At 37.6% G+C, this 13,063-nt stretch overlaps 1 pseudogene; it reads right to left on the bottom strand.

Moving 5' to 3' along the window:
- The window catches only part of LOC149196862 (potassium channel AKT1-like), a 40,872-nt pseudogene extending 31,687 nt beyond the window's left edge, over positions 1-9,185 (bottom strand).
- Positions 9,186-13,063: the final 3,878 nt, after the last annotated feature.

The raw sequence follows: 13,063 nt of genomic DNA, 5'->3' as shown, positions 1-13,063 counted from the left end.
CTTCATACAGACCTTCTTCATCTATAGCATCCATGAAATCATCATCTTCAAAGGCCATTAGAAGTCTATAATTATTACCTTGTTCATCTTCATCACTATTTGAAAGTCCATCACTGTCTTCATGAGTGTAATAGATTTTCTTATTTACATTTTGTTTCTTGTTCCATCTAATAGGTTCCTTACCTTTTTCAAGCTTATCCTTATGAGGACACTTGGCAGCATAGTGACCAACTCTTCCACAAGCAAAGCATTTGAAAGGTAACTTACCTCTGAATCTTCCAGCACCCCGTTGAAGGTTCTTGACAAAATTTGCTTCTTCCTCTTCTTCTGACATATGTCCTGACTCATAGTAATATCCTTTGCCTACAGCCTTGAATTCAGCTTCTCTCATGTCTGATGGTCCTCCTTTCCTCATTTTGTAAGCAGTTAGAATCCCGTGCAGCTGTGACATGGTAAGTTGCTGTAGATTATGTTTTTCTTCTATTGCAGAAACTTTTGATTCAAACTTAGAGGACAAATATCTTAGTACCTTTTCAACCACAACAACCTCTTTTATTTCTTCACCCATGTTTTTCATACAATTAACAATCTCATCTATACGTAGAAAATACTTAGCCACACTTTCATCATTGTACATTTTGAGATTTTCATACTGAATTCTGAGGGTTTGAAGTTTTTCTTGTTTTACCTGTTCATCTCCTTCATAGCTCAGAACGATCTTATCCCATATTTGTTTTGCGGATTTGTACAACTTCACCTTGACAAACTCTAATTGAGATAGACATCCTAATAGAGTATTGACAGCCTTTGCATTTGTTTCACGTTTCTTCTTACCAGCCGGATCTGTAGGTGCTGCTGACAGAAAAGTGTACCCTATATCTATGATATCCCAGACTTCTATACCAAGAGATTGAAGATAGGTAGTGACACTTACCTTCCAATATACGAAGTTTGTCCCATCAAAAATTGGAGGTCTGATCGATGCTTCTCTTTCATAGTTGCTCATGATGATAGATCTTCCTTCAAGCGATCAAGCTTCTTCCGAAGGACCTGCTCTGATACCAATTGTTGGAAATAATACTGAGAGGGGGGGGGGGGTGAATCAGTATTATCAAATTCTTTTCAATATACCCTCTAGATTTATAATTTAATTTATTCTTTAGATGTTGACCATTAATTTGAATAATAATGAATAGGAACAAGAAAAGCAGACAGTCACACCAAAGAACACCAGATATAAGGTGGAAACTAAATGCGGGTGAAAACCACATGCTGTAATGTGTCTCTATCTTCTTTCAATTAGAAACTTCTTTTTACAATGATTTTGTACTGGTGCAGTCCTTTACCAGTACGCAGGATGCAACCTGCAGAGAGCTACAACCCTCTCTCGTTTTCCAGACTCTCCTAGAAGGGAGCTACAACCCCCTTAGCTCTTTTACTAGCTGATATACTAGTACGTAGGTGCTCACCTACTGAAGGCTTCAACCTTCTCTTTTCTTCCAGGGACCACGTTTCATTAATTTTCAAACTGGATCCAAGGATCTCAATCAAACATCAATTAGATCTGCAATCAACCAACTTCCTTATGAAAATATTGAATTAAGAACTTCTCAGAACACAGTACCAGTAATCAGACAACAATTCAGAACCCTGAACACAACATTGATAGGTAGAAGCAGCTAAAAGATATATCTAGTGAAAAGTCCGCAACTTCACCAATAGTAACCTGTGAATGTCCGCACTTTCTCTATCAGTGGCCTGCGTAGCTTCGCTCCTACGTTGTCTATTGCCTGTACAACTTCGCACTTGTACTGTCTCTGCCTTGTGGACCTCCGCACCTGAGGCATCTCCTGATCTGCGTTCCTCCACACCTGCACTATCTGTGATTTGCGCACCTCTGTACCTGCACTGTCAGCTGCTCCATGCACCTTCGCACCTGCACTCTCGGCTACTCCACGCACCTACGCACCTGCACTATCGGCTTCTATGTGCACCTCCACACCTGGGGTGTTTTCTGATCTGCGTACCTTCACACCTGAACTGTTTCTGGCCTACGAACCTTTGGATAAAGATAGTTTATCAGTCCTCAGATATACCCTCGACTATCAGATTCACAGATATGATCATGTGCCAAAGAGATCATGACCCCTCAATTGATCTGTCTTCTCATGCTCAGGTTCAACTATAACTCACCAATGGATTACAAGTATTTCAAATCTTGTTCGTCTTAAGATGTTCAACACATCAGTGCCTAGCCAATTGATCTCCTTTCCTTTTTATAGGAAAGCCCTTACTCAAACCATGGATCATAACCATAGAAAGCCAATACAAGGGACCCAAAACGGGGGTTCAATATTTTAGATGCAATACCACAGACCAAAACCATAGGATCAAAAACGTTTCCCACGTGCCTGCTCTTCTCTGCATGAAAGTGAGTGAATTTGACGTCCGCACCTTTTGTTCAGAGAACTTGTGGGTATTTCCACACTTCTTGTTCAGAGCACCTGCGGGTCCACAACTTTTGTTAGGCTCACCTGTGGGTATCTCATTTTCTATCATTTTGAGAGCCTGAACAGTGATTTTCCACTTGAGTGAGTTTCCATCAAGGACAGAACTTATGCCATAGTGCCACATCTGTGTCATAATGCCAAAAATCTCCCCCTTTGGACTTGATGGCAACCCCAAGATCCTCAAAGTCATTCTCCCCTTTTGTCATCAAGGGAAAAGGATTATGCTCCCGCTGAGAACATGCTGAAAACTCTGCTTTGCTGTGCTGATCCTATTCCCCCTGACTGTAGGCCAGATCTACAAAATAAATTTTCTTCAAGAAGAACCATAATCCACCATACACCATAAATGACCTTCCTATCACAAAAAGACTCTATACATACATTCATCACCCAACCAGGTGGGGATCATCCACCCAACCAAGTGGGGTTACATCAGAAATTTACATATGACAACCAAGTACATTATATCATTCATCCTAGGCATAGAGGGGAAACCAAAATAGGTCGTTACATGACCTTGACAAAAGAAATATAAGACATAGAGACAAAACATTAGCAACATTATTCATATTAGCATCCATGTTCTCCTTTTGTACTTGCTCTTCCAAGATCTTCTACAATAATGCCAACAATGGATTATTAGAAGAACATATGGTCCCCCTGAACCTGTGCCAGTTGGTCTTTGACCAATCAATAAACCAACGAATGTACGCCTATGCCCCATATGAAACTCGCGTACAACCAACAATCTCTGAAACGAACAAGATTCAACAGCAAGATGATGCATCAACTACCCCCAGCTTTTGTCTGAGGTATTCAAAGGTCTCCCAGGGCAGTGGTTTGGTGAGTATATCAACAACTTGTTCCTTAGAGGGAACATACTCCAACTTGACCTTTTGTTCAAGCACTTGTTCCCAAAGAAAATGATACTTGATAGGTATATGCTTGGTCTTTGAATGCATGAGTGGGTTCTTTGAAATGGTGATAGCACTTGTATTATCACATAGGATGGAGATAGGTGGAGTACAAGTGATTTGAAAATCCTACAAAGTTTGCATCATCCAAAGAAGTTGTGTGCAACAAGATGCAGCAACCACATACTCTGCTTCAACTATAGATAAAGCTATTGAACTCTGTTTCTTGCTGAACCAAGATACTAATCTGGAACCGATGAAGAATGCACCACCACTAGTGCTTTTTCTCTCATCCACGCTTCCGGCCCAATCTGCATCTTTATAAGCATGAAGTGTGAGATCTGTATCTCTAGGATACCATAAGCCATAGTTTTGAGTTCCTTGAAGATACTTGAAGATTCTCTTAACTGCCTGAAGATGAGTTTCCTTTGGATTTGCCTGAAATCTTCCAACTATTCCGACTGCGTGCATGATGTTTGGTCGGGTACCTATCAAATAAAGCAGACTTCCAATCATGGATCTATAGGTTGGTTGATGCACTGCTGCTGATTCATCATTTGCACTGAGGTTGCATTGTGTAAACATAGGGGTACATATTGGTTTCGAATCTTCCATGCCATATTTCTTCAAGATCTGCTTGAGGTACTTGGTTTGAGATGAAAAGATAATGCGTTCATTTTGTTGGATTTGTAGACCAAGAAAATATGTCAACTCTCCAAGCAATGACATTTCGAATTCTTTCTGCATTACCAAGGTGAAGTTTTGACTCATAGCTTCTTCATTGTTGCCAAGGATAATATCATCTACATACGCAACAAGTATTAGCAATTTGTCATTTTCAATTTTTATATAAAGATTGATATCTGTTGATCCTTTTGAAAAACCTTGTTGATGAAGGTATTTGTCCAAACAATAGTACCATGCCCTTGGAGCCTGTTTAAGACCATAGAGAGCCTTTTTTAGTCTACATACAAGATTTGGATCATTCCCAAGGATGAAACCATCTGGTTTCTCAATGTAGAATTCTTCTTCTAAGTCTCTATTTAGAAAGGCTGATTTCACATCCATTTGAAATACTTTGAACTTCTGAAATCTAGAGAGAGCAAGGAACATTCTGATGGCCTCAAGTCTAGCAACAGTAGCAAAAGTTTCTTCAAAGTCTATTCCTTCTTGTTGAGCATACCCTTTACAAACAAGTCTGGCCTTGTTTCTAATTACTTCCCCATTTTCATTCAACTTGTTTTTGAAGATCCATTTTGTCCCTATGACATTCTTATCATTTGGTCTACGAACCAACTCCCAAGTGTTATTCTTTTCAATTTTCTCAAGTTCTTTATCCATTGCCTTGACCCAACATTCATCTTTGCATGCCTCTATTACATTTTGTGGTTCAGCAGATGAGAGTAATGCCAAATAGCTTGAAGCTTCTACAATTGTTCTTCTTGTTTGTATACCTGCCTCCTTTTGCCGCAAAATTTGAGATTATGGATGATTGTTTTGAACATACCTGGATGGAGTCTTTTCTTCTATCCTTATATGTTCCTCTGGTGCCTCATGGGTTTCTTCTTCGTCATGAATCTGATTTGATGTTGATGGATAGTCCTCATCATCTTCGAAGTCTTAAGATCTTGTTTGGGAGTGATTTCTTCTTCATCCACCACTACATCAATGTTCTCGACAATTCTTCCAAGCCTTTTATTGTAACATTGTATGCTTTGCTGTGAGTAGAATAAGCAAGGAGAATGCCTTCATCTGCTCTAGGTTCAAACCTGCCAAGATTTTCATCATTATTTTAATATAGCATTTGCTTCCAAAAATTTTGAAATGTTTTATCGAAGGAGTCTCACCATACCAGAGCTCATGAGGAGTTTGAATGTTGTTCACCCGGATATTTGTCTTGTTGAGAATAATAACTGCGGCAAATGCGGCTTCACCCTAGAAGGTTGCGGAAGTTCCAGACTCATCAAGCATAACACGCGCCATTTGTTGAAACATTTTGTTCATCGTTCCCACTACTCCATTTTGCTGAGGAGTCCTAGCTGTAGAGAATTCCCTTCTTATTCCATGTTCTTCACAAAAATCAAAAAATTCATTCGAGGTAAACTCCCCACCTCTATCAGACCTGAGGCATTTGATTTTGTGATATGATTCGTTCTCCACCAAGGCTTTGAATGATTTGAACTTTTCAAAGGCTTCGTCTTTGTGCTTCATAAGTCCTATCCAACACATCCTGGAAAGGTCATCAATGAATAATGTAAAATATTCTTCTCCTCGAGGTGACCTTTTCCTAGATGGACCACATACATTAGTATGGACAAGTTCAAGTGGCATACTAGCTGATCCTTCCTTCTCAGGGAAATTATTTCTGGTTTGCTTACCAAACTGACACGATTTTCATATTGTATTGTCTGGAATTCCGATGTCTGGAAGACCACGAACTGCCTGGTATTTGCATGCTTTCCTTATCTGTGAGAAGCTAAGATGCCCCAATCTCCTGTGCCATAACCGGTGTTCATTGTTCTTGCTTAGATAGCAATGATGTTGTCCTTCTTTGAATATGTATAAATTATTTTGAGTCCTTATGCCTTTGATCACTGTTTTTCCTGTATCAAGATCACGAACACTACATCCATTTGATCGAAATATTACCTTCGTTCCTTGAACACACATCTGACTGACACTCAATAGATTATGCTTTAAGCCATCAACATACATAACATTTCCAGCTTTGACCTTTTCTTTCAACTGAACAGAACCTTTACCTTTTATGAGCGCAAGGGTGTCATTTCCAAATGAGACCTTCTTCTCCTTCTCTAAGGCACTATATGACTGAAGTTTTCCTTTATCACCTGTCATATGTTTCGAACATCCACTGTTAATGTACCATTGATTTTCTTGCCCTTTAGCATATAAGGCTATACCACATCTTTCTGGTTGCGGTTCTTTCATTCTCCATGTTTTGGCATTTGAGGCTTGTTCCTTTGTTTGTCGAAACTTGCTCCTGCATTCAGAATCTTCATGACCGAAGTTGTTACAAATAGAACATTCAATTTTATTCTCGAGGGCAGAAAAGTTATTGTAGGTTCTTTTCGTGATCCCGATCATACTTCTTTGTTTTTGAGCTTCTCTAGTCATGATTGTCTTATAGGAAACAAATTGAGCTGCTTTGTGACCAAAGTTATGACAATAGAAACATTGGCCATTGAAAAAACTCCTGTGATTATCAAATTTACCAACCGAATGATTGTAGTTTATATCAACATCCATTCTTGAGGAAAATTGAGAATGTTTTACCTATGGTTGGTTGTAGCTTCTGTTCATCCTTAAAGTATATTGCCCCCAATTTACCTAGTAGTCTTTGTTCATTCTTGACTTAAATTGTCCCTGATTTACCTGGTGATCTCCATAGTGCCTTTGCTATCAATTATCAATTTGTTCACTCCTCCTTGCTGCATCAAGATAACTTTTGGAGGTGGATGGTTTCTGTGCTTGAGATGCTTCTTCATTATATCCCAGACTTGTCTTGACTAGAGGAGAACGCTGCACATTGATAATCTCATCTAGAGTTTCAGATCCTTTAAAAAATCTAAGATTAAGCACTTTTGTTTTCTCAATCTCTTTTCTAAGACCCACAATTTCACATTCCAGCTTTTCATGATGTTTTTCCCTTTCAACCAGTTGGAATTGTAGAGTATCAATAATCACATTTTTCTCCTCTAAACAAATTTTGAGCATAGAAATTTCTTCATACAAACCTTTTTCATCTATAGCATCCATGAAATCATCATCTTCAAAGGCCATTAAATGTCTATAGTTATTACCTTGTTCATCTTCATCACTATTTGAAAGTCCATCACTGTCTTCATGAGTGTAATAGCTTTTCTTATTTACATTTTGTTTCTTGTTCCATCTAACAGGTTCCTTACCTTTGTCAAGCTTATCCTTATGAGGACAGTTGCAAGCATAGTGACCAACTCTTCCACAAGCAAAGCATTTGAAAGGTAACTTACCACTGAATCTTCCAACACCCCGTTGAAGGTTCTTGAAAAAATTTGATTCTTCCTCTTCTTCTGACATATGTCCTGACTCATAGTAATCTCCTTTGCCTGCAGCCTTGAATGCAACTTCTCTCCTGTCTAATGGTCCTCCTTTCCTCATTTCGTAAGCAGTTAGAATCTTGTGCAGCTGTGACATGGTAAGTTGTTGTAGATTATGTTTTTCTTCTATTGCAGAAACTTTTGATTCAAACTTAGAGGACAAATATCTTAATACCTTTTCAACCACAATAGCCTCTTTTATTTCTTCACCCAAGTTTTTCATATAATTAACAATCTCATCCATATGTAGAAAATAGTTAGCCACAGTTTTGTCATTGTACATTTTGAGATTTTCATACTGAATTCTGAGGGTTTGAATTTTTGCTCATTTTACCTCTTCATCTCCTTCATAGCTCAGAACGATCTTATCCCATATTTCTTTTGCAGATTTGTACTGCATAACCTTGACGAACTATGATTGAGATAGACATCCTAATAGAGTATTGACAACCTTTTCATTTGCATGATATTGCTTCTTACCAACCGGATCTGTAGGTGTTGCTGACAGAAAAGTGTACCCTGTATCTATGATATCCCAGACTTCTGTACCAAGAGATTAAAGATAGGCAGTGTCTCTTACCTTCCAATATACAAAGTTTTTCCCATCAAAAATTGGTGGCTTGATCGATGCTTCTCTCTCGTAGTTGCTCATGATGATAAATCTTCCTTCAAGCGACCAAGCTTCTTCTGAAGGACCTGCTATTATACCAATTGTTGGAAATAATACTGAGAGGGGGGGGGGGGGGGGGGGTGAATCAATACTATCAAATTATTTTCAATATACCATCTAGATTTATAATTTAATTTATTCTTCAGATGTTGACCATTAATTTGAATAATAATGAACAGGAACAAAAAATACAGATAGTCACACCAAAGAACACTAGATATAAGGTGGAAACCCAATGTGGGTGAAAACCACCTGCTGCAATGTGTCTCTATCTTCTTTCAATTAGAAACTTCTTTTTACAATGATTCTGTATTGGTGCAGTCCTTTACCAGTATGCAGGCTGCAACATGCAGAGAGCTACAACCTTCTCTCATTTTCCAGACTCTCCTGGAAGGGAGCTACAAGCCCCTTAGCTCTTGTACTAGCCGAGCTACTAGTACATAGGTGCTCACCTACTGAAGGCTTCAACCTTCTCTTTTCTTCCAGGGACCACGTTTCATTAATTTTCAAACTGGATCCAAGGATCTCAATCAAACATCACTTAGATCTGCAATCAACCAACTTCCTTGTGCAAATATTGAATTAAGAACTTCTCAGAACACCAATTCAGAACCCTGAGAACAGCAGTGATAAACAGAAGCAGCTAAAACATATATCTAGAGAAAAGTCCGCAACTTCACCAATAGTAACCTTTGGATGTCTGCACTTTCTTTGTGAGTGGCCTGCGTAGCTTCGCTCCTACGCTGTCTATGGCCTGCGCAGCTTCGAACTTGTACTGTCTCTACCCTGCAGACCTCCGCACCTGAGGCATCTCCTGATTTGCGTACCTCCGCACCTGTGATGTCTGTGATTTGCGCACCTCCACACCTGCACTGTCAGCTGCTCCGTGCACCTCTGCACCTGCACTCTCGGCTGCTCCGCGTACATACGCACCTGCACTGTCGGCTTCTCCGCGCACCTCCGCAGCTGGGGCGTCTTCTGATCTGCGTACCATCGGACCTGAACTGTTTCTGGCTTCCAGACCTATGGATAAAGATAGTTTATCAGTCCTCAGATATACCCTCAACTGTTAGATTCACAGATCTGATAATGCGCCAAAGAGATCACGACCCCTGAATTGATATGTCTTCTTATGCTCAGGTTCAACTATAACTCACCAACCGATTACAAGTATTTTAGATCTTGTTCGTCTTAAGATATTCAACACATCAGTGACTAGCCAATTGATCTCCTTTCCTTTTTATAGGCAAGCCCTTACTCAAACCATGGATCAAAACCATAGAAAGCCAATAAAAGGGACCCAAAACTAGGGTTCAATATTTTAGATGTAATACCACAGTCCAAAACAATAGGATAAAAAATGTTGAACTAAATACCATGGATCAATCATAAAATTTCCCACGTGCACACGCTGCTCTGCATGAAAGTGAGTGAATTTGACATCTGCACCTTTTGTTCAGAGAACCTGCGGGTATCTCCACACTTTTTGTTTGGAGCACCTGCGGGTCCACAAATTTTGTTAGGTGCACCTGTGGGTATCTCATTTTCTATCACTTTGAGAGCCTGAACAGTGATTTGCCACTTGAGTGAGTTTCCATCAAGGACAACACTTATGCCATAGCGCCACATCTGTGTCATAATGCCAACACATCTATCATGTCATCTTTCTTCGTGGCCCTTGAGAGACATAATTGCGTAATTACATTGGCTAGTGACTGTTGCGGGATGAGGGCCTGGGAGGACACATTTACACAGTTTTAGGATGGAAGGCACTGCTATGGGATGAGGCCCTAGGAGAACACATCTACACAATTTCAGGATGCAAGGGAGACTGGGTAGTCAAGGGACAAAACTGCACAGTTTCCGAAGGAAGTGGGTTTCGGCTAAGGGAAGGACATTGGAAGAAACCATAGCGCAATTCTAAATGCTATGGGAGGTTGGAATTTCTACACATTGCACGGTTCCAACAGGCAAGGGAAACGCTTGAGGGTTACATATGTGAAGTGTGTAGCTCAGGAAAGTTGGATTAGGCCAGGTTGATAAGGAATCTCTGAAATTTGGCTAAGTGTGGGATTAGTGGAATTGATGTGAACAGTGCTAAAAATTGACTAATATCACACACTTGAAAACCTAGCGATACAACATAGATCATCTAGAACATATATAACATACTTCGCTTAATGCAACAACCTTTGTGGTAGATGGATGAAGCAACCTCCACATTGCTCTTCAAGGCGGTCTCCTTCGCTCGCTTTCTGTTCTCACAGGTAGGTGCGATTTCTCGTCCCAGATCCGTGGTTTTCATTGGCGATGATGAAAATTGTTGAAAGGAAATGAGCAATCATCACGCTTTTCCCTCTGGAATCCGTGATGATCAACGCTCTTTTTCCTTCAGGAAGAACGATCATTACTATGAATAAGATTAAAAAAAAATCCATGTTGCTTTTCCTACTCACCATATGAGGCTTTCTTCACACCAACCACAAAGGGCCTCCCTTCCGCCACCTAGACACTTACTCAGCTATCAAAGCATACTAGCTTTGACTCACCAAACCCAGAGCTGTGATACCATGTTAAAGAGTGAATAATCAACATTATTAATAAACTAGGCAACTCACAGGTAGGAGCTCCACTTGGTGACTACCTCTGGCAAAATGTTCAACACATTTCTTCTTACAATAAGAAATATATATAGTTTTCACACAAGTAGGGATGTTAGAAAAACTTCCTAAGAAGTATGAACCAATTTACATATTCTCAATTATCTGTAACAAGTGGTTTGTCGGATTAGTAAGAGATGAAAAAATATCTATACGTCGAAAAGAAATTGTAATAAATGATGTAGAGAGGTTTAGGATATTAATATCACAATAACAATAAAGAAATTATGATTACACGATGGGGAAAAATTCATATTTTTTAATGGTATGATATACATAATCATAAATTCTCATTTAAAATTTGTATTGTATCACTTTAACTTTTCATTAATATACTCATACTCACTCCATAATAAAATGTTGCTTATAAAAACACCTAAATTTTAGGAAATGCAATCAACTTGGACTTGATATATAATAATTTCTTGAAAATTAGATATACTTCGACTTATATATAATATTTTCTAGAAAATTAGATATTTTTTTTTAGTCTAAAAGATGTGATGTTCATTAATTCTAGAAATAGGAGTTTGTTGAGGTTTAGTTGGTTGAGAGATTCTCTCCAATTAGTTAGCTTCTTAGATTGGTGTATGGTTCAGATATTCACTCAATAGAGAGATTGTATGTCCAACGTAGACTAACTATGTGGAGACATCATTTCCTGTATTTATATTGTACCATTATTTGATGTGAATAATGCAATTTAAAATGTATTTAAAAAATCTTTATTTATATAAATAGCACAGCCAATTTAATCAATATAATTAATAGGCCTATATCAATCACATACATAACCATAATAATATTCGTAATTAATTAATAATATTCAATATTTAATTAAATCTATTTAATAATAACAAGTTTGTATAGAAAATATCTTTTTATCTTTGTAGTGGATTAGTGGTTGTAAGTAATTGATTTTTATTACCAGCAATGAGAGAAATATCTAAAACCTAACCAAATTCTTTTGTGTGGATCACGACGTCTCAAATTCAATTAATATTTTAAGCCAAAATTCACCATTATTATTCGTTCATTCAATCAATTGAGTGCACAATTAAAATGTACCACCTGGAAATCGTTACCGTACATATTAAAGTCCACTTAAATTTGATTCATAATATATCTAAAATAAATAATGCCAAGTATTCAACATATAAGTGCTATGAATTGAAAAAGAAAACCCAAAATGTTAATCACTCGTACGAAAAGAAAATAGTGATGAAAAAAACTTCGGATGATTTTAAAGTTGGCCTTCGGTGAAGAAATTGTGCAACCGAGGGGCCATCGGAAGTATAATGTGTCACATTAGTAACAGATGAAATGATTTCGAAGTATCGGAAGTATAATGTGTCACATTAGTAACAGATGAAATGATTTCTATACTTCGAAGGAGAGTGTAATAAAGGTAGACAAACGATTTCTATACTTCGAAAAAAAGTGTAATAAAGGTACTTCGAAAAAAAGTGTAATAAAGGTAGAGAGGTTTAGGATATCAATACAAACAAAAAGGAAAGGATTTCTATACTGCGAAAGAAAGTGTAATAAAGAAAGGATTTTTATACTGTGAAAGAAAGTGTAACAAAAGTAAAGTAGAGAGGTTTAAGAGTTGGAGTATATTTTAAAATTGTTTTTGTTGGGTTAATAGTTTGTTCTCTTAGAACATAAGGAAATAAGTTAACAATCCAAGATTCAAAAGGATATAGTAGGAGTGAAATCTTACTTTTTTATGGATCATTAAAAATTTATTCGACTTGGTGTGGTTTTTTTGAATAATGGTGACGAGTCACCTAAATAATAACTACTTGACAACTAAGTTATGATAAGTTTCCTACCATTAAAAAAAACCAATTTTATTTTTTTTATTATATTTTTCATTTACTTGTAATAATGATGGCTAAATTATCCGCTTTTAAAATCTCATAATATCTAAGAGAGACGAATAGATATAATCACTCCGATGTTAGGTATTAGAACACCTGAATTTTAGGAAATGTTACAAATTTGAATTTAAAATCTCATAATATCTATGACAGGCGAATAAATATACTCACCCACTTCGTAATTATATGTTAGGTATTAGAAACCCTGAATTTTAGGAAATGCGACAAACTTTTATTTGATATATAATATTTTTTTTGGAAAATTAGATATCATTTTATATTCTAAAAGAGGTAATCCAGTATCTAGAAATGAGAGATCGTTTTATATT

This window comes from Pinus tabuliformis, chromosome 2_2 (genome assembly GCF_031772625.1).
Source record: "Pinus tabuliformis cultivar Carrire ecotype Pingquan chromosome 2_2, CPIR1, whole genome shotgun sequence".
Classification (NCBI taxonomy): domain Eukaryota; kingdom Viridiplantae; phylum Streptophyta; class Pinopsida; order Pinales; family Pinaceae; genus Pinus; species Pinus tabuliformis.
Note: the sequence above shows the minus strand (reverse complement) of the source record. Positions and strands in the feature narration are given on the sequence as shown.